General features: G+C 39.6%; 1 pseudogene; it reads left to right on the forward strand.

Moving 5' to 3' along the window:
* The first annotated feature begins 13,787 nt into the window (after positions 1-13,787).
* LOC146805156 (protein SYS1 homolog pseudogene) lies at positions 13,788-14,474 on the forward strand (annotated as a pseudogene).
* Positions 14,475-22,859: the final 8,385 nt, after the last annotated feature.

Here is a 22,859-nt window from a genome sequence, read left to right on the forward strand (position 1 = left end):
GAAAAAAAATACTGGGTCCTGTATACACCAATACAGCCTCACTACAAAAAAACATTTCAATCAGTTCATTAAAATATTCATAATAGCAATAATGTACATAATTTTAACATTTCAACATTTCCCTCCAGGCAGTTTAAATACATTATAAAAACACAATAAACCATCCCATAAAAAGTACAACAAACTAAAATATATATATTACTTCAAGTATTGACTACTCTGACCATCAGGTTCACTTTACAGTCATTTGTTTGAACCAGCAACAATTTCCCTCCTGTGCATAAGCAAATCTATCTTCACATATCATATAAGGGCTGTGCAAATATAAGAAAAAGTGACCGTGCATAGTGCGTAAAGTGCATGTAATTAACTGCAATACATAATGGAAAAATCAACCAACGAAAATCGTTATTCCAGACCCTTTAGGATTTTTGCTCTCCTATACCACATTGCTTCTAAAAATGTACTTACAGCAAATACTGTTTTTTGTGATGTATCACTTTTCAGGATCCTAAAGGCTTCTAGATGACTATGCACTGTGTTTGCTGCACTGTAATTATTCCAGTTACTAGTTGTATACTTATAGAATGCCCTAGCCAGTAACACTACTACAGGTATGTTATTCTGTGCACTATGCATGCAGATATCTAACCAGCTACATACTATTGATACACTCTTGTAAATACCCAGTTAGTACTCATGCAAACTAGGAATCTTCCTGTCTGTCCCATGCAATTCTCCAATTACCCATTCAGTCCTATCTACTCATCCTATCACTGCAGCAATACCTACGCACGTATAAATTCACCATGCACTCTGTTTGCAGCACTGTAATTATTCTAGTTACTAGTCATGTACTTATAGAATGGTGTAGACAGTAACACTAGTACAGCTGAGATATTCTGTGCACTATGCATGCAGACCTCTAACCAGCTACATACTATTGATACACTCTTGTAAATACCCAGTTAGTATTCAGTCACTGTCCATGCACTTGTACAATGACTCAGGCATTAAGACAAGCCGTGCTACAGTCAAATGTGCACAATGTATGCCGTCCCCTAACCCTCTGTAGACTAGTGATTCAGTCGTGCAAAAATACAGATAGTAGCCATGCAAGTCAGCAATCACACTGTCATTCTCTGTCCACTCCTGCAATCATCCTGCAGAAAAATGCCCTTATTTAATCCCTGTGGTGAAACATAAGCAGTTATAAACTCACCCTGCTGTGAACTACTAGCACTCTAGGTACCTAGTCACTGTCCATGCACTTGTGCAATGGCTCAGACATTAAGACACGTAGGGTACAGTCCAATGTGCCTAATCCATGTGGTCCCCTAACCCCCTGCAGACTACTGATTCACACCTGCAAAAATCCAGGTATTACCCACGCAGTTCAGCAATCACACTGTCAGTCTCTGTGCAACCCTGCAATCATCCTGATAGAAGCATGCCCTTATCAAATCCCTGTGCTGAAACACAAGCACTTATAAACTCACCCTGCTGTCAACTACTAGCACTATAGGTACCCAGTCACTGTCTATGCACTTGTACAATGACTCAGAGATTAAGATATGCAGTGCTACAGTCAAATGTGCACAACCTATGTGGTCCCCTAACCTTCTGCAGACTACTGATTCACTCTTGCTAAAATGTAAGTAGTAGCTAGGAAAGTCAGCAATCACACTGTCACTCTCTGTGTAGTCTTGCAATTATCCTGACAGAACTATGTCTTTATCTAATCACTGTGCTGAAACACAAGCACTTTTAAACTGACTCTGCTGTCAACTACCAGCACTCTAACTATCCAGACACTGTCCATGCACTTGTACAATGACTCAGGCCTTAATAGATGCAGCGGTACAGTCAAATGTGCACAACCTATGTGGTCCCCTAACCCCTGCAGACTACTGATTTACTCCTGCAAAAATGCAAGTAGTAGCTATGCAAGTCAGTAATCACACTATCACTCTTTGTCCACTCCTGCAATCATTCGGACAGAACCATGACCTTTTCTAGTCACTGTGCTGAAACACTAGCAATTATAAACTCGCCCTGCTGTCAACTACAAGCACTCTAACTATCCAGTCACTGTCCATGCACTGGTACAATGACTTAGGCCTTAATAGATGCAGTGGTACAGTCAAAAGTGCATAACCTATGGGGTCCCCTAACCCCCTGCAGACTACTGATACACTCTTGCTAAAATGTAAGTAGTAGCTATGAAAGTCAGCAATCACACTGTCACTCTCTGTGTAGTCTTGCAATCATCCTGGCAATAACTATGTCTTAATCTAATCACTGTGCTGAAACACAAGCACTTTTAAACTCATTCTGCTGTCAACTACCAGTCACTGGCCATGCACTTGTACAATGACTCAGGTATTAAGACATGCAGTGCTACAGTCACATCTGCACAATGTATACGCCCCCCTAACCCCCTGCAGAGTACTGATTCACTCCTGCAAAAATCCAGGTGTCACCCATGCAGTTCAGCAATCACACTGTCAGTCTCTGTGCACTCCTGCAATCATCCTGATAGAAGCATGTCCATATCTAAACCTTGTGTTGAAACACAAGCACTTATAAACTCATTCTGCTATCAACTACCAGCACTTTAACTATCTAGTCACTTTCTATGCACTTGTACAATGACTCAGAGATTAAGATATGCACTGCTACAGTCAAATGTGCATAACCTATGCGGTCCCCTAACCCCCTGCAGACTACTGATACACTCTTGCTAAAATGTAAGTAGTAGCTATGAAAGTCAGCAATCACACTGTCACTCTCTGTGTAGTCTTGCAATCATCCTGGCAATAACTATGTCTTAATCTAATCACTGTGCTGAAACACAAGCACTTTTAAACTCATTCTGCTGTCAACTACCAGTCACTGGCCATGCACTTGTACAATGACTCAGGTATTAAGACATGCAGTGCTACAGTCACATCTGCACAATGTATACGCCCCCCTAACCCCCTGCAGAGTACTGATTCACTCCTGCAAAAATCCAGGTGTCACCCATGCAGTTCAGCAATCACACTGTCAGTCTCTGTGCACTCCTGCAATCATCCTGATAGAAGCATGTCCATATCTAAACCTTGTGCTGAAACACAAGCACTTATAAACTCATTCTGCTATCAACTACCAGCACTTTAACTATCTAGTCACTTTCTATGCACTTGTACAATGACTCAGAGATTAAGATATGCACTGCTACAGTCAATTCAATTCAATGACACTTGATTCGGTTACAGAAAAACCAAAAAAGTACATAAAAACATATTAAAATTGTTAAAAACATATAGTTAAATTATCAATAGAATAATGGGCCGAATTCAAAAAACACTATTTCATTTCTCATTACATCATGATTTCCTACACTTAAAAATATTTTTTAGAAAAGTTGTTACAGAAGCTATCACAAATTCTGTCTCTAGCTGTTGTAGAGCCATGAATGCTGGGCGGCATTGCCTCACACCAAATGTTTTTATAACAGGGGTAATCCATAGTTTCCTCTGTACTGAATAAAATTTACAAAAGAATACCATATGTAAAGCTGATTGGCCAGAGGTATCATCGCATGGGCAATTACACAGTTCTTTCGACCAGTCATTTACATCAGGGAAACTTATTGATCTCTGCAAAATACCCAGACAAAATCGCATCAATAAAAATTTATCATAATCATGTGTTATCAGGTCTAGGTACGGTTGCAATGTAAAAGTTGTTAATATGAGGTTATGTGCCTGCACCGTTGTTTTATTAATTTCCACACATAACCTCTGTTCACTCAAAAAACTTAAACATTCTTTTTTTAGATCTTTCCTTGTTATCCTGTGCATGGAAAGGGGTTCATCATAAAAATCTTGGTGGCCCAGATTATGTAAAAACGATTTGACATATAGCAACCATCTGACTTGTTTCACCCCATCCAGACCCATACAATCTGTAAGAATCAGACGATTAAACTTCATTTCCTCTATTGTCCATACCCTATGCCACAACAGGACCGGTTGGATCTTTATAATATCTTCCAGATATAGCAACCCTAGTTCTGCGTGGCACATGAAAGAGGAGGTACTGTTTGGGACCATTAGTAAAAACCTCAGAAAAATATTTTCAGCTACCTGGATGGAGTTAACATCCACATGCCCCATATACCGGCTCCATACGAAGCTACAGTGACACATTTCGCTTTATATATGTTTAGTAATTCCACCGTCGGGCATCTGCCCAATTTCCTACAAAAATTAGATAGGGCAGTCAAAGTCCTTATAAACAATAATCTTCTTATTTTAACTGCCTCCACCCATGATCCCGTGCGTTCAAATAATATTCCAAGGTAGGAAAGAGTCTTGGTGCTTTCAATCCGCTTTTTATCAATAAAAATTGTCCTAGGCTTTATACACCCTGGCCCGCAATTCATTATAAATGTTTTAGATGAATTAATAGTGAAGCCCCTCTCCGCCATAAAATTTGCAAAGCTATTCACAACCCTTTGAAGTCCCTGTGATGTACGAGCCATAAGAACCGCATCATCTGCATATAATAATGCAGGGATAGGTCGTTTATCAGCTTCTGGTAAATCCCTGCATTCCTGTACTAAAACCCTATCTAAACTATTTATGTACAATGTAAAAAGAAATGGTGCAATGACACAACCCTGTCTCACACCACGCCTCACTTTAAAGTGTCTAGTGCATTCTCCCCTGCCCCAAAACGAACCCGCGCCTTTGCCCCTTGATATAGCTGCCTTAAATAAGAAATCAAAACTACTTCCACACCCATCTCCTCTAAAATGAACCATAATTTGTTATGGATTACACAGTCAAACGCCGATGATAAATCGACGAATGCCATGTATAGTGGTCCTTTTTTAGCTTTAATGTACTTATTCATTAAAATATTAAGATTAAGGCCCTGCTCAATTGTGCCTAGCTTCTTGCGAAAACCATATTGCAGGTCACTTATCACTGCCTGTTCCTCCGCCCAGTCTTGTAATCTATTCAGTATTGCTCGGCCCACAATTTTCACGGTAGAATCCAGCAGGGATAGTGGCCTGTAACAAACCGGGTCAGCCCTGTCACCTTTTTTAAAAATAGGTACCAAAATGGATTCATACCATGTAGATAGAAAACCAGCGGAGCCACAGGCATTAAAAACTTGTGTCAGCAATGGGGCCCATAGTTCCATATTAGCTTTGAAGATATCAACAGGGACACCATCAGGGCCAGCGGCCTTTCCCCCCAGGCTTTGAGCAATAGCCAGATTTACCTCGCTGAGGTCAAAATGCAGTTGTGCCCCATGGACCTCTGGAGGTTTTACTTGCCCAACCTCATTTTCGATAATAATTTTCGGTCCTAAGTGTGGATCATTATACAAAGCAGAGAAGTGCTCTATCCATGCCTGCTCCGTTATTGCCACCTCTATAGTGGCTATATCTCTTACTATCAAGAAAGGGGCATTAACGGCCTTCCAAAAGGCGCTAGAGTCTCTGCTGACAGAGGCTTGGCGTAGAGCTAACCATGCCTCGGTTTTTAATACATTTCTTCTCTCTTTTAAGGCACAATTATACTCTTTGCGGGCTTCTCTGATCCTATCCTTATTTTTATCTTCCATATGCAGGGCCTTTTTAAGATTCCTATAGGCCCTTGTACAATTAGAATCAAACCACCCTTCTTTTTTCTGGTTTCCATTCCTATTATTGATTTTACTAGTAAGGGCCTCCTTAATATGGTCTGTAATAGCAATAAAACCGTTAATGATTTCCTTGCTTGTGGAATTCTCATCCAGACAGACCATAATCTTGTCATTACATTTCGTTATGACCCTATTCATTACTTCATTTGGATCTATCTTTATCCCATCTTAAAACATATCCATTTTGTCTGGAAAGAAAGATATCTCCCAGTATGGAATTAGGGCTTTTAGCTCTCATTTCCTCTTTTCTAAATAATAGAATACCCAGACTCTGAGGAAAATGATCACTTATAGCGATCTTATGGGTACGGAAACTAGTAATTCTTGAGCAGTGCCTGTTAGAGACCATAATAAAATCTATTGTGGAAAAAATTCCACAGCCATTAAAAGTAGGACCAAAAATAACAGGAGGGGAACATAGAATATTAGCAAAACCTAAATCAAGTTGGAACACTATATCATTTAAGCTTTCGCCATACCTTGAGTGGGGGAGGGTCGTTTCCATATCATATGCTATACCACAGTTCCCGGTTTCTGAATGGTGACATAACCCAGAATTAAAATCCCCTCCCCAGACTACCAATAGATCCCTACTTACAGATTCCTGTAGCTTCTGGAGATGACAATATATGGCTTTAATAATCCTCTCTATTTGATCATGAGGAGCGTTATTATAGTAGTTCACTAATATTACTGTGCAGGTTTTATCCACAGGTAAACTAATGATGTGATAGAAAGAATCCTCCACTACCATATCAATATTACCAAAATGTATCAGATTCGAAACATAGGTACATAAACCCCCTTTAGCTCTTCCGTACGATGAAGGTATTGCTGGCGTATGTAAGGTTTTGTAGCCATTTATATGTATAGGCTCCACTGCCCATGTTTCCTGTAAACTGATGAGTTGAAACTTCTGCACAAAATTATTCCATACCATATTCCTCGCCTTTGATTTCAAACCGGCTACATTCCAGAACATAAAGTTACAGTTACCAGTGCCAATATAATTTTCATAGATATCTAAGCTATCCCCACTATTAGATATCAAATAACTATCCTCCTGCGTAGTACATAGTATTGGGGCAGCCTCACTTATAGGTAGAGAGGGAATGGATATTTTAACATAGGCAGCTGAGGAGATCATTTCATCAGAAGTATGCACCGGGATTGAATTCGGTATGTCACATTGCCCCACGTAATCATGTAAGCCAAATATATCCCTTCCCCCAATAATCTCATCCATAAGGATCCTAAATTTATTATTCCTACTGCATATATCAGGGGCTACTATACCTATGCTTTTTTCATACTCGCTGTTCCTATGATTAAGTCTATCTATACTAATACCAGGTCCCTTCAGTCAGTCCACTTCTTCCAAATTTGCTAATAGATTAAAGCGATTATATGTAGATACGCCAAACCTTAAATTCTGTGTTACCAGTGGGACTTCTCTGCTTTGACTGTTATATCCATAGTAGCTGGGTTTATAGAAAAATCCTAACGGAACAATATTAATATGTTGTGCAGAGATCAAACTGCTTCCAGCCCTGTTTAGGATCTCATCAATTAATCGCGGGGTTTTAAAGTTTAATATAACACAATCACCAGAGTACTGATTCACTCCTGCAAAAATCCAGGTATCACCAATGCAGTTCAGCAATCACACTGTCAGTCTCTGTGCACTCCTGCAATCATCCGGATAGAAGCATGTCCATATCTAAAACCTGTGCTGAAACACAAGCCCTTATAAACTCATTCTGCTATCAACTACCAGCACTTTAACTATCTAGGGGCATATGCATCAACATTAGCATTTGCGATTCCTTATTAGCGAAAAATAAGGAATCGCTAATAAGGAATAGCAAAAGGCTATGCATGTAGGAATCGCTATTCAAATAGCGATTCCTTAACATTCCTTATTACCGAATCGGTAATACCGAATCGGTAATAAGGAATACCTACCCATTCATTCCTATGGGCTTGGAGGCCCATAGGAATGAATGTAAAGCCATTCTGTATTAGCGATTCGGTATTACCGAATCGCTAATAGCGGGAGCACTTTCAAGGGTGCCAGGGTGTCAAAAGGACACCCTGTTGCACCCCTGAAAATGATATGTGCACATATGTTGCACACACACATGCTCTAAGGGCATGTGTGTGCGCAACATGAAACTTTGAAAAATGCACAAAAGTGCATTTTTCAAAGTTTTTGCAAATTACCATGCAGTTCATCTTCATGGTAATTTGCTCCCCTTATTAGCGAAATCGCTAATTTTTTAACTTTGATGCATTGCATTTAAGGAATCTCACTTTGGGATTCCTTAAATGCAATCGCTATTTAAGGAATCGGTATTTAAGGAATCCCTATTTAAAGAATCGCTATTTAAGGATTCCTTAAATACCGATTTCTGCTTTTGGGTTGATGCATTGGGATTGGGTATTTTTTACTTAATACCGGGAGCTAATAAGGAATCGGTATTTTACCGACTGGATTTTGGCTTGATGCATAAGGGTGCTAGTCACTTTCTATGCACTTGTACAATGACTCAGAGATTAAGATATGCACTGCTACAGTCAAATGTGCATAACCTATGCGGTCCCCTAACCCCCTGCAGACTACTGATTTACTCTTGCTAAAATGTAAGTAGTAGCTATGAAAGTCAGTAATCACACTGTCACTCTCTGTTTAGTCTTGCAATCATCCTGACAATAACTATGTCTTTACCTAATCAATGTGCTGAAACACAAGCACTTTTAAACTGACTCTGCTGTCAACTACCAGTACTCTAACTATCCAGTCACTGTCCATGCAATTGTACAATGACTCAGGCATTAATACACAGGGTGCTACAGTCACATCTGCACAACCTCTGCGGTCCCCTAACCCCCTGCAGCCTACTGATTCTCTCCTGCAAAAATCCAGATATTACCCATGCAGTTCAGCAATCACACTGTCAGTCTCTGTCCACTCCTTCAATCATCCTGACAGAAGCATGTCCTTATCTAATCTCTGTGCCGAAACACAAGCACTTATAAACTCATTCTGCTATCAACTACCAGCACTCTAACTATCCAGTCACTGTCTATGCACTTCTACAATGACTCAGGGATTAAGATATGCAGTGCTGCAGTCAAATGTGCACAACCTATGCGGTCCCCTAACCCCCTGCAGACTACTGATTCACTCCTGCAATAACTTAGGTAGTACTATTGCTGTGCCCCAATCACACTGTCACTCTGTGTGCAGTCTTGCAATCATCCTGACAGATTCATGTCTTCATCTAATAACTGTGCTGAAACACAGGCACTTATAAACTCACTCTGCTGTCAAGCACCAGCAGTCTAACTATCCAGTCACTGTCCATGCACTTGTACAATGATTCAGGCCTTAATAGATGCAGTGGTACAGTCAAATGTGCACAACCTATGTGGTCTCCTAACCCCCTGTAGACTACTGATTCACTCCTGCAAACATGCACGTAGTAGCTTTGCAAGTCAGCAATCACACTGTCACTCTCTGTCCACTCCTGCAATCATCCTGACAGAACCATGTCTTTATCTAATCACTGTGCTGAAACACAAGCACTTTTAAACTAATTCTGCTGTCAACTACCAGCCCTCTAACTATCCAGTCACTGTCCATGCACTTGTACAATGACTCAGGCATTAAGACATACAGTGCTACAGTCACATGTTCACAATCTACGCATCCCCTAACCCCCTGCAGAGTAGTGATTTATTCGTGCAAAAATCCGGGTTTTACCCATGCAGTTCAGCAATCACACTGTCACTCTCTGTGCACTCCTGCAATCATCCTGACAGAACCATGTCCTTATCTAATCACTGCACGAAAACGCAGGCCTTTATAAATTAACCATTGTCTTTCATTGCAGTACTCTAATGGTCCTGTCAATATCCATGTACTTATGTAATGACCCAGAAACCAATACATCCAGTATTACAATCATCTATCCACTATTGATGCAGTCCTCTAAACACATAAATACTACTTATTCAGTTCTACAATTATCCAGCTAGTATCTGTGTCTTCAAGTAAATGAATTGTGATTTTAAAAGAAAGTGTTTAAATGATTGGTATGTACAACACGTTTGTTAAGTAATACAATAGTATATTTTATACATTTATTTTAATAATGTCATATTTTTTATTTAACAGGTAAAGCTCATCATCGTTAAAAAAAACTTATCATGACTAGAATAACACAAAAGAGGAAACAACAAAAAAAGGAGTAGTATTTAAAGAAAGCACAACAGCAAGAATTAGATGAACTACAACATGTGAGAAAAAATAAAAAGTCTTGCGGTAAGAGAACAAAAGAATTTATTAAAAAACTTTTAAAGCTTAGAAACAGTGTGCACATTGTGGAAAGTACAAAGAATGCCTCAACAACAAAAAAGAATAAGAAGAAACAAAAGCGAAAATAATGGGAAATCACATTCTAAAGAAATAATGTATGGTAAAAGGAGGAAGAGTCAGTATGAAGAAATTAGAAAGAGAATGTTTTACAATAGAGTTGTCTCTAAATTGTTGAAAGATGTGAAGAAATATAACAGAAGATCAGCATTTTATAAAAAGAAGAAACAGATTGAAACTATTGTTGAGAAGGCTTTTCAATTAAAAAGGAAATTATTCATTTTAGTTTTAAACAGTCAAAGGTATGAAGAAGAGACTAATTAACAGAAGTAACTTTTGTGATATTTTTGTGGGTGAATGGAAACACAGTTAGAAATGGTTGTCCAATTGAGAAAGAGAAGATGGTTCCCACAAATGTAGAAGAAGTAATAGCTGATGAAGTTCTAGAGAGACGTCCTAAAGCTCCAGTGTATACTTGGGATTGTAGTAGTATTTGTAGTTTATGACAGGAATCTATTGATATTTTTCGCAATTTCTTATAGTAAAAAAAGTGTTAAACAAAAGATTATTCACTGGCTTGTCTTTCAAGAAAAGTATGTCAAAGTGTTTTTCATCATTTTAGAATGTTTGCAGTACATCATTCTCAAATGCGGAAGTTAGTGAGAAGATTGTATTACGCAAAAAGTCCAGCAATAATTTTAAATGACTTAAACAGTGCTCTTTTGCATGGAACAGTATCAGAAGTTAAAAAAATTGTGATGAAATAGAGTTTCATTACTTTGGTCCTGAAGAAGAGAGTTGACAAAGTGAGTCATTGATAGAAGTAGGTGTTGAAGAAAATGTGGAAAATAGTAGTACAGAGAAGTTTGAAGAACAAATTACAAAGTTTAAGGTAGTTTCGTGTGAAAGGCCAAATTACACTTGTATTTGTTGCTGACGAACTCACTATAGAAATCAGACTAGGACTGTTGATCTGTATTTAAAAAGTGAAAGAGAAAATGATGATAAATGGAAGGAATTTGCAACTTATTTGTTGGTAGAGGATTGCTTTGATTTGGGTACTGATCAGCGTATTTGTAAATATTTTTATGTCAAATTAGACGATAATAAAATGCCTGCTAGAGCTGTCCATAATAATCTAGAGTTGGTAGCTATTCCTCCAGAACTAATAGATTTAAACACGTATGAGTCTATTCTGATTCAATGTGTGCACCCATTTCAGGCTATTGTTCGCATGGAGCCTAAAACAGGTAAATTGCCGCCTACAGATTTACAGCGAGGATTAAAAGGAAGAGTTGTATATTTACCTCTAGATTTAAAGAAAAATTTTGAAACTATTGGTGTAGAGAATGTAGAAAGTGAACCACTAGTTGTTCTAGTTAATGGTGTTCCTACTAAGAGTAAGAAGATCTGGCAGGAATTGGTAGATGTTGGGAAAGTGCAAAAGGCAACATTATATCTTATAAAAAACAATGATTACCACAAAAATGTGTATGTAGAAGAAGAAGAAATACTTTTAGGAGATGATAGTGAAACGTCAAGTGGTCAAATTGAAAATGTTGACGTGTCCAAAAGTGAAGAAATTTATGAACATTATAGTGTACATCCACTTCATTCAAAAGAAGTGATAGGGAATACTATCGAATTATTCCAAATGAAGAAAGCGAAGGGGACTCCCATGAGTGTATGGGAAAAAAGTTTGGAAGCTCGTTGTTTTCCGTAGCTGTTCCCAACTGAAAAAGGTGGTCGATATGACGAACAATCAGTGCAGATTCCTGCATCAGAATATCAGACAACAAGATTGTATGCAGAAGAACCAAGATTTCGACAATGTATCCCATATATATTTCATCTTTTGTTTGAGAGTGACTTGTCTGGACTTTCATATGCAGTCAACCACATATTAAAAACAGGAGTACATCTTCAAAATGTTTTTGCAAAGGAATTTATGGATAAAGTACATCAGAGAGACGATAATTTAGAATCTCAACTGATTCATTTGATGGCATATCAGCGTGGTACTAATGAGTATTGGTATCGTCGTCATGGAGAACTTAAATGCATGCTAAGGAACTTAGGAACTCCTATGTGGTTTGTTACCCTAAGCTGTGCTGAATACGCTTGGGATGATTTACTTGAATTTCTTCGAGAAGCAAATTCAAATATTAAAAATATTCAATACAAGACACCTAGAGAATTGTGCTCTTTGGATCCTGTAAATGTATGCAGATATTTCAATCATAGGTTTGAAGCTATGATGTCTTGTATCTGCAATAAAAAGAATCCTCCTCTTGGAGAAGTTATTGATTTCTTTTGGAGAAAGGAGTATCAAGCTAGAGGTGCTCCTCATATACATATGCTGTTATGGATCAAGGATGCACCCAAATTTGGAACTGATTCAGATGACACTGTTTTATCTTTTATTGAAGATTATGTTACATGTGTTATACCAAAAAGAACAGAAGAAAACACCTTAAGGCAACACGTGTTATGATTCCAAAGTCATCGATGTGGCAAATATTGTCGACAAAAATACAAGTCGAAGGAAAAGTTTTATACCAAATGTCGTTTTGGCTTTCCACATCCAGTAATATCCAAAGGAAGAGTAAACAGCTTCATGTCTGTAGTGAGACATACCATCACTAGCAAATCTCCCAAAAATAAGTACAATTTGAGAAGAAGTGAAGAATCAAATTATATGAATGATTATAATCCAGTTATTCTCTCAATGTGGAATGCTAATATGGATACCCAGTATGTTGCGGACAATTCCATTGCTGTTGCTCGGTATGCAACATCATACATAACAAAATCAGAAAAGATGGAGTTGAAAGAAATGTGGGAAGAAATTTCCCACGAGAAGAGTCTTAGTAAGAAATTGTACAGTTTTAGTTTGAAGATGTTATCCCATCGAGAGATTGGAGCGTACGAATGCTCGGATCGGTTGTCGTCTGCAAGTTTATATTCAAAGTCAAGAGGGATCATTTGGGTGAGTCTAGGTCGTGCTGCAACGTGAAATCGAGTACTTAAATCTATACAAGAAATTGAATATTTAGTAGTAAATGAACCAGAAAGCACAGATATTGTCAAAACAAACATGTTGGATACATACTATCCAAATAGAAGTCATCATCTTGAAAACATATGTCTCTATGAAGTGCTGCAATATTATAGTTTTAAGAGAAATACTACAGAAAACATAAATGAAGGAAAATATGCAGTGATTGGTTCAGAAGGATGTTTGGTGAAACAAAGTAAAGGAAATCTGATTAATCATAGAAAACTGAGTTGTGATACTCCTGATAGAAGAGAATTTTATTATTTAGCACTTTTGCAACTCTTCAAGCCTTGGCGTACAGAATTGGAATTACTTGGAGATTTTCAGTGCTATGAATATTCTTTCAATGCATGTAAAGATAGCATTGAATGCACAGTTTTTGCAAATTATCTTAAAATGTTGAATGAAGAAATTGATCAAGAAGCTACTATTGCAGCTGAGATTGCTAGAGACAGTTCTCAAGACAGTCAAAGTTCTGCTCCACTGAGTCAAGATCCACTAGGACAACCAATTCTTGAAAACGAAGCATCAATCGCTATGAGTGAAGTGTAAACAGCAATGCATCAAGCGCAAGAAGGCTAGCATAGTCTAGTGTACGTGTGTGTTGTTATGTCATGTACGTCATATCCTGCGGCAGGTGGACGTTGTCTGCACTGGAGTCATTCTCACTGGACTGAATGCACCGGTACGAAGAGGAGCTTTCCCTGTACAAAATGTGGGGCTTGGCGTGAGTTCCGTGGACCCTGCAGACTTCGAGGACCCAGGCCTAAACTCGCAAGGATAGGCGGACAACCCATTCCGAGTCCAGTGTCTCTTCGGAACTGCAGTGACAATGGTGGGACAGTTCGGGAGTTATATTTGGGATCTTGTCCTCATCACATCCCAGATCATCCTCATGCAGGCGATTTACTACAGCTCTCTTGGACTCTGGATTGCATTGGTGGACAGTCTCGTACAGAATAACCCATCCTTGGACCAGATGTTCAGCTATGACATTTTGGGCTTCTCTTCACTGTCTGGGAGGCTGTCTATCATGGCTTTTATCCTCAATGCATTAACTTGTGCCATTGGCCTATTGTACTTTATACGGCGGGGAAAGCAGTGTTTAGACTTTACAGTAACCATGCACATTTTTCACCTGTTTGGATGCTGCATTTACAACTCTCACTTTCCTGCTACGTTAACTTGGTGGCTCGTCAATACCGTCTGTGTTGCTCTTATGGCAGTGATTGGGGAATATCTCTGTATGCGGACAGAAATGAATGAGATCCCTTTAAGTTCGGCACCCAAATCAAATGTGTAGACTTGACTGAACACGCTACCAGCAGTCTCCTTTTCAATGCCTCATACCTTGTGTTCGATCTGGAGTCTTTTCTGCGTTATTTTAAAAAATAACTCTTACCGAATGAAGATAATTTTTATACTGAGCAAAGGATCCACCTGCGATTTGCTTTCTAACCATGTGCAACAAAGGAGTCCCTATCTCAGCTAAACAGGCCACTCTGAGAAATTAGCACAATTTTCATTGTTCCGTATGTATTACCCCTTGGAATACAAAAGTGGTATCCTGTCATATGTAGGTTAACCGTTGATATGTATGACTGCGTAGAGAATCTTGAAGTCGTGTGGATGTGGAAGATGGTGTATTTTTGGCTGATCCTTTGACTTCACCAAGAATGAAGAATAGGCTTAGTATTGGATCACACCAAAGTAATCCAACTAGAGACAGAGTTTATTTCTATTCCAGTCGCGTTTTCTCAGTTTTTGGTTATGCTGAACATTGAAGGCAATTGACCGTTGGAAACCAGCTATTAATCTGCCTACAAACGTTCATGATATGGACACTTTATGCCCAAGTGCAATAATCTGTGATTTCTTTGTAAAGCAACAATAAATGATGCATTTTTCTGTTTGTAATAAAAAAAAAAAAGAAGAAGATATTATGGACTTAGAAAACTTGGAAGAACAACTAAATATTGAACAGAAAGAAATATATCAGCAAGTTAGACAACAGATCGACCATGGTTTTCTTTATTATAAGAAGAATGAATGCACATGCACATCATTTCAACCTATCCGAATGTAACTCAGTGGTAGAGCTGGTACAGGAAAAAGTTTCTTGATTAAAGTTTTGACCACTTATCTACGGAAAACAACTGACTCACATTTGTCTTGTGTTGTAACTGCTCCAACTGGGTTGGCAGCACACAACATTAAAGGAATTACATTATATCGTTTACTAATGCTACCTGTAGAACATGAAAATAAATTGGAATATCACAAGCTATCTGGAGAAGCTTGTTGTGAAGTTTCAAGAGTCCTGAAGAAAATGAAACTTCTGATTATTGATGAGGTGAGCATGGTCTCAAACTTAATGCTTGCCTTTGTGCATTTAAGAATGCAGCAAATTTTAAAAACAGAATACAATGTCTTATTTGGCGGAAAACATGTGATAGTTTTTGGTGATCTACTGCAACTTACTCCTGTAAAAGGGCAACCAGTATTTAAAACGCTTGTGCATGAAGACACCAGAAAGTCTTTGGGAAGTGTTGGAAACGTTAACATTTGGTCATATTTTGAATGTTTGAAAATCAAATTTGATCAGATTGAAGAAGTAAAACAAATTGTTCATTGTTCTGCTCGTTTTTTGGTTGTTAAAGATTTATATGTTCGTAGAAAACAGTTTCCTCTTTCTTTATGCAGTGACTATTCATAAATCTCAAGGTTTAAGTGTAGACAGTGCTTTGGTAAACATTGGAAGTACCGTATTTAAAGAGGGAATGGCATATGTTGCTTTGTCCCGAGTCAGAACTTTATCTAGATTGTATTTGATTGATTTTGATGAGAGAAAGATTAGTGCAGATACAAATTGTGTAAGAGAGTATAATCGGTTAAGGAGACTGCATGCTCCCAATTTAGGTGAATATCCTGTATATGAAAAGCGTGTAGTAGGTCGAAAAAGAAGGTATGAGAATATCTGTAGTGAAGTTAAAGAGAAGAAAAAAAATCAAGATAATGTTGAGATTCCAAGCAAAAAGAAAAAGGACACTATTGAAGAGATTGTCGGATATCAGTTAGAAAATAGTTCAGGTATCAACTGATATGCTAATGTAATGGTAAATGTATTTTTTCTAGAAAATCTGCAACAGCTAATTATGGAGAATCGAGAAAAAAGTTTTGTCCCTTGTTGCAATCTATTTTTGAAAAATTGAGAACTGATAAAACTAAACTCTGGTTCTAAGCAATTTACACAGAATGTGCAATAAGATGCTCAGGAATTTCTAATGTATATGCTTGCAGTATTAGAAGATGAAGGAATACAAATTGAAAATCTATTTGGACTTCGTTATAAATGGGAACATGAATGTAAAAATTGTAGGTTTACTTCTATCACTAACATAGATACTGAAAGATTAATATATTTAACAATACCAGACTGTAAAACAGTGTCTTTCAACAAATTAGTTAAAGCATCAAATCAAAACATGGAGTGTAGCCAATGCAAATCAAAAATGTTATCAACACTATGTATACATAGATTTGGACAATATATAATTTTAATGATACAACATTGTACAGCTGATGGAAGAAAATTGGAAACTTTAATTAAAATGTTTGTAGCAAGTCAACTATCAATATCAGGAAGAACTTTTGTAGCAGTAGCAATTATTTTCCACAATGGTCCTTCTACAACATCTGGACATTACACTGTCTATTTAAAATGTAATAAAGGATGGAAATATTGGAATGATACTCATTTGGTTATTAGATATCTTTTGCCTAACGAATTACCAAATTCATACCTAATAATTCGGCCTATTGGGAATATGTTAAAATGTATTAATATGATTGCTTTGGACAATTTCAGTATAAAGGATTTCAGGAATATCATTTGGCCTAGAGGAAAGATATGAATGTGAATTAAGCACTTTTTCTGGGATATTCTGACAGCATATATTTTAAAGAACATCATTTAAAGTATATGGAAATTATAAAGAATTGTTGATTGAATTATTGTTTTGGTTCTTTCATATTGTAGTAACAAAATTCTCTTAGAAAAAAGCATTTTATATATGTGTGATTTGTATTATATGCTATGTTATTGAGGATGTTACTTTTATGCACTGTGCAGAGATATATTGATCAGTGACTGCATGTATAAGTGATTCTGTGGGTGAATGGGTAGTTGTGTGTGTAGACTTAGGAATCAGTGAATGGGTATGTAGTAACTGTTATTGGTGTGTCAATGGTTTCAAATATGGAACTCTGTATTTTACAGTGAGTGATGAAAGGTTATACTAGTGTGTGATGAGGTGTATCAGAGTGTCACATGGATGATGTCATCAGTGATGTCATTTGAGATGTCATCAGTGATGTCACTGACCATGTCATGAGTGATGTAATATGTGACGTCATCAGCAGTGCATTGCGGGGGCGCAAGTTATAGTTAGCTGAACTAACTATAACGGGGGAATTTCTAGGGTTTTGTATGAGGGAAATGTCCAGCTAACTATAACGCCCCTGAAACCTATGGTTTTTTCAGTGAATTTCTAAGGTTTTTTAAATGCCAATTCCTAACTATAACGTCCCTGAAACCTTTGGGTTTTTCAGTGAATTTCAAAGGTTTTTTAAATGCTAATTCCTAACTATATCAGGCCTGAAACCTATGGTTTTTTCAGTGAATTTCAAAGGTTTTTTAAATGCTAATTCCTAACTATATCAGGCCTGAAACCTATGTTTTTTCAGTGAATTTCAAAGGTTTTGTTAATGACAATTTTTAATGTATTAATTGTTATACTGATTTTTTTTTAAACTGATTTACTACATTTTTTAAACTATTTATTTTTAGATATTTTTTTTTAATTACATTATACATTACAATACAAAATATACTTTCTCTGAATGAATTACTTTAGTTTAAATACTTGGCAAATAGCAAAAAGACTTTTAAGTACAGTAGTTACAGTTGTTGCAATGGCCAACACAATTTCAAACACAAAGCAACATTGAGCTCAATGTGAATTTCTAGTTAAATGCAATTAGTTACTTTATGGATTACTTTTCTAACCACAGGACTGGATCCTAGATTCAGACCTTGGACATCTCCTGTAAACAGTTGAGTAAAAGCGTTTTGGTTACAGTAGTTATTTTGAAGGAATATTATTGTATTTTGAAAGTTGACACTTAGAAATTTTTTCACATAGAATCACCAATGTTATCCTATGGCAGAAAATTCACTTAGCAGGTAAGTAGTGTTATTGTTACTTTTTCTTACTCAGTGGTGGATCCTGGATCCAGCACTGGCCAACCTCCTGTAAACAGTTGAAAGAATGTGTTTAGGTCATACAGACGATTTTTTAGGAATATTTTTAGTTTGTGAAAATAGACACTTAGAAACTTTTCTGCTGAAAAACAGACAATGGATTCCTATGGAAGGAAATACAATTTACTGGTAAGTACGCTTAAAATTACTTTTCAGGGTCAGTGCTGGGATAAAAGATGCAGCACTGGGTTCTCTCCTGATTACAGGTGAGTAAATCGGAATTCGTAGTTCGGCTGATTTTAGACGAATATTTGTACATTTCATAAATGGACACAGAACATTTTCTGCTGAAAACCACACAATGGATTCCTATGGAAGGAAATACAAAATACTGGTAAGTACGCTTAGAATTACTTTTCAGAGTCAGTGCTGGGCTAAAAGATGCAGCCCAGGGTTCTCTCCTGATTACAGATGAGTAAATCGGAATTTGTAGTTCGGCTGATTTTAGAGGAATATTTTTACATTTAAAAAATAGACACTTAGAAACTTTTCTGCTGAAAAACACACAATGGATTCCTATGGAAGGAAATACAAGTTACTGGTAAGTACGCTTAAAATTACTTTTCAGGGTCAGTGCTGGGCTAAAAGATGCAGCACTGGGTTCTCTCCTGATTACAGGTGAGTAAATCGGAATTCGTAGTTCGGCTGATTTTCGACGAATATTTGTACGTTTCATAAATGGACACAGAACATTTTCTGCTGAAAACCACACAATGGATTCCTATGGAAGGAAATACAAGTTACTGGTAAGTACGCTTAGAATTACTTTTCAGAGTCAGTGCTGGGCTAAAAGATGCAGCACTGGGTTCTCTCCTGATAACAGGTGAGTAAATCGGAATTCGTAGTTCGGCTGATTTTAGAGGAATATTTTTAGTTTGTGAAAATAGACACTTAGAAACTTTTCTGCTGAAAACCACACAATGGATTCCTATGGACGGAAATACAAGTTACTGGTAAATACGCTTAGATTTACTTTTCAGGGTCAGTGCTGGGCTAAAAGATGCAGCACTGGGTTCTCTCCTGATAACAGGTGAGTAAATCGGAATTCGTACTTCGGCTGATTTTAGAGGAATATTTGTACGTTTCAAAAATGGACACTTAGAACATTTTCTGGTGAAAACCACACAATGGATTCCTATGGAAGGAAATACAAGTTACTGGTAAGTACGCTGGGAGCTGCATTGCAGAGAGATGTTGAGGCCACGCCCCTTTTTACAACACTCTGCAACGCAGCTCCGTGGCGCTTACTGGAGGTATCTGGTGGGCTAGTTGGTCCCCAGGGACCCTCAGGATTGAAGAGGAATTAATTCCCCAACTTAAAACGCGCCACAGGGCGTGTTTGCACAGTATCACCTCAGGCCCCGCCCCCTACCTTCACCACTGTGCAAACGCGCCCCGTGGCGCATTTTAAGTTGGGGAATTAATTCCTCTTCAATCCTGAGGTCCCCTGGGGGCCAACTAGCCCACCAGGTACCTCCAGTATGCGCCAGGGGGCTGCGTTGCAGAGAGGTGTTCAGAGACCACACCCCTTTTTACAACACTCTGCAACGCAGCTCCGTGGCGCTTAGTGGAAGTACCTGGTGGGCTAGTTGTCCCCTAGGGGACCTCTGGATTGAAGAGGAATGAATTCCCCAACTTAAAATGCGCCACAGGGCGTGTTTGCACAGTATCACCTCAGGCCCCGCCCCCTACCTTCACCACTGTGCAAACGCGCCCCGTCGCGCATTTTAAGTTGGGAGATTAAGTCCCCTTGAATCCTGAGGTCCCCTGGCGGCCAACTAGTCCACCAGGTACCTCCAGTAAGTGCCACGGAGCTGCGTTGCAGAGAGGTGTAAAAAGGGGCATGGCCTCATTACACCTCTCTGCAATGCAGCCCCCTGGCGCATACTGGAGGTTCCTGGTGGGCTAGTTGGCCCCCAGGGACCCCCAGTATTGAAGGGGAATTCGTTCCCCCTCTGCAAACACGCCAGGGGGCACGTTTGCAGAGTGATGAAAGGAGGGGACGTGGCCTCCTCCCGATCCCGTTTTTTTTTTCTTTTTAAGAAGGGGGGCTGTGTACCTCCCCTTCTTTTTCTTATTTTTTGGCCCTGGGGACCCCATCCCCCAAGGCCTGCCCCTATTTCTTTTTTTTTTTAAACTGTGGAGGGGGGCCGCGTGGCCCCCCTCCCGAGGCCTTAATTTGACCCGGGGACCCCATCCCCCGGGGCGTGGCCCTTTTTTGTTTTGCTTTTTTTTTTGGCGGGGGCTGTCTTGCCCCCCTCCTGTGGCCTCTTTTGGCCCCGAGGACCCCATCCCCCGGGCCGTTTTTAAATTTTTTTTATTTTTATTTTGGGGAGGGGGGCTGCGTGGCCCCCCTCCCAGGCCACTACTGGCCCCGGGGACCCCATCCCCCGGGGCCTCGCCATCTCGTTGGGGACCGTGGGGGGGTCCCAATCCCCCCACGGTCCCAGCCGTCTCCCCGCTTCCTGAGGGAGCCGGCAGCGGGAGGCCGCGCTTCGTTTTTTTTTCCTTAGCGGGATGCGCGGACCGCGATTTTAAAAAAAAGGGGGGTCCCAAAACGTGTTTTCCCCATGCAATTTCCCATAGAACCTTTAGCCGCAGCTACAGCCCCAACTGCTGAACGGAATTACACCACATTTGGCAAAGAGGTAGTCCTCAGTTCAGACTCATGCCTTTTGCTTAAATGGTGTCAATCTGTTCAGTAGTTCCTGAGAAAATTACAGTTAAAAGTACATATATCTATGGCCGCACTGGCTCTGCACACCCTGAGCGCAGCATCCCCATCATGCGCTGAATGCTAATTGGCTGTCAAGTCGTTGTCAACATTCAAAACCAGGAACTGTTGGCAGCCATTTTGTGCCTCGGTAGAAGTGAGGCTGAAGAAGTCTGTGGAATAAGTGAGCAAAACGTATAAAGGGGGCAGGGTAGAAATACCCTGACCCTCTAGACCTGCTTAGGGGGTCCCAGAAGGACTACCAGGGCCCCCAATTTTTATTTATTTTGTTAAACCTTAAAGTGCGTGCAGGGTTCGCGGATCCTGCCGTTAAAAAAAAACCAGAGCTTTTTTTTATAATTAGCCCCGGGGGCCACATTATTAAATTTAAAGGGGTCCCAGAGGGGCCCCAGGGACCGCCACCACCCCGGGCTACAAAATAAATTGGGAGGGGCTCGAAAGCCCCTCTCAGTATAATTTGTGGGGGGGCTCAACGGCCCCCCCAAGCCCTGGGGACCACTACCCCCGGGGCTTTATGTATTGGGGGAGGGGGGCTGCGTGGCCCCCCTCCTGGAGCCCTCGAGTGCCCTGGGGACCGCCACCCCCCAGGGCCGGCTCCTGCAGTGTCCTGGGGTGCCCACCCCCAGGACACTGTTGTTTGCTATGAGAGGGTGGGAGTCTCCCGCCGTCCCATAGCAAACTGCGTTTGGATTTTGAAAGCGAGAGCAGGGAAACCTGCTCTCTCTTTTCAAAATCCAAATCATATTGCTTTTCCACACAGGGAGCTGCATGTCAGCAGCTTCCCATGTGGAAAAGCAATGCAGGCTCCCGAAGGATGCGGGGACCGTAGGGGCTTTGGGGCTCCCCCCACGGTCCCCAACGTTTTTTTTAAGCCCCGGGGGATGGGGTCCCCGGGGATAATAAATATTAGTGATGGGCAATTTTTTTTTTTTACTGTAAAATTAGGAGTCGCGCATCCAGCGCGGCTCTCAGCGCGGCCCCCTGGTGTGCACACGTTGGATGCACGACTACTAACCTGTAGGGTGCATGACTCCAAGCAACAAAAAAAAAACATTTTCGAGATATACATCAAGCTTATGTCTTTAGATCTTGGGTGGCTCTAAAAAGAGCCGTTGTGTTTATTGACAGAGTTTTGGTACCTACAAGTAAGTACTGATGCAGAGTCTAAAGTTTATGACGAAGACTCTATTTCCCTCATCTGTAAAATGTACACCATCTCTCCTATAGATGCCATCCATATTGAAACGCAGATTGTTGTGGTAAATGGACCCCATTCCATAGTCTCGAAGAAAAGCAGAAACAGATTTATTCACATGTTTCCTAGCTTTCTCAATCTGTGGACAAAATTGATTGGACCAGTTCCATTTCTGCCTTTGGCATATGTTAGAATAGACAAAGGCAGTTTGGGGGAAAAGTGACATCAATTCTTCAAAGGTGTCCTTCATAAGCATTTCCAGACCTACCCCAGTCAAAGTGCCTAGGTCATTGCCACCACAGTGCACAATTATGAGGTCAGGGTGTTGGAGATGCAAAAAGGATTTTAACAAATGCCATCAATTGGTGCCACTTTAACCCTCTCTGTCCAATCCATTTAATGTCTACATTTGGCAAACCTAGGTCTTTGTGAATGCCTTTGTTTTCTGCATACCTTTAGCTCCAG

This window comes from Triturus cristatus, chromosome 8, assembly GCF_964204655.1.
Source record: "Triturus cristatus chromosome 8, aTriCri1.1, whole genome shotgun sequence".
In the NCBI taxonomy this organism is placed as follows: Eukaryota; Metazoa; Chordata; class Amphibia; order Caudata; family Salamandridae; genus Triturus; species Triturus cristatus.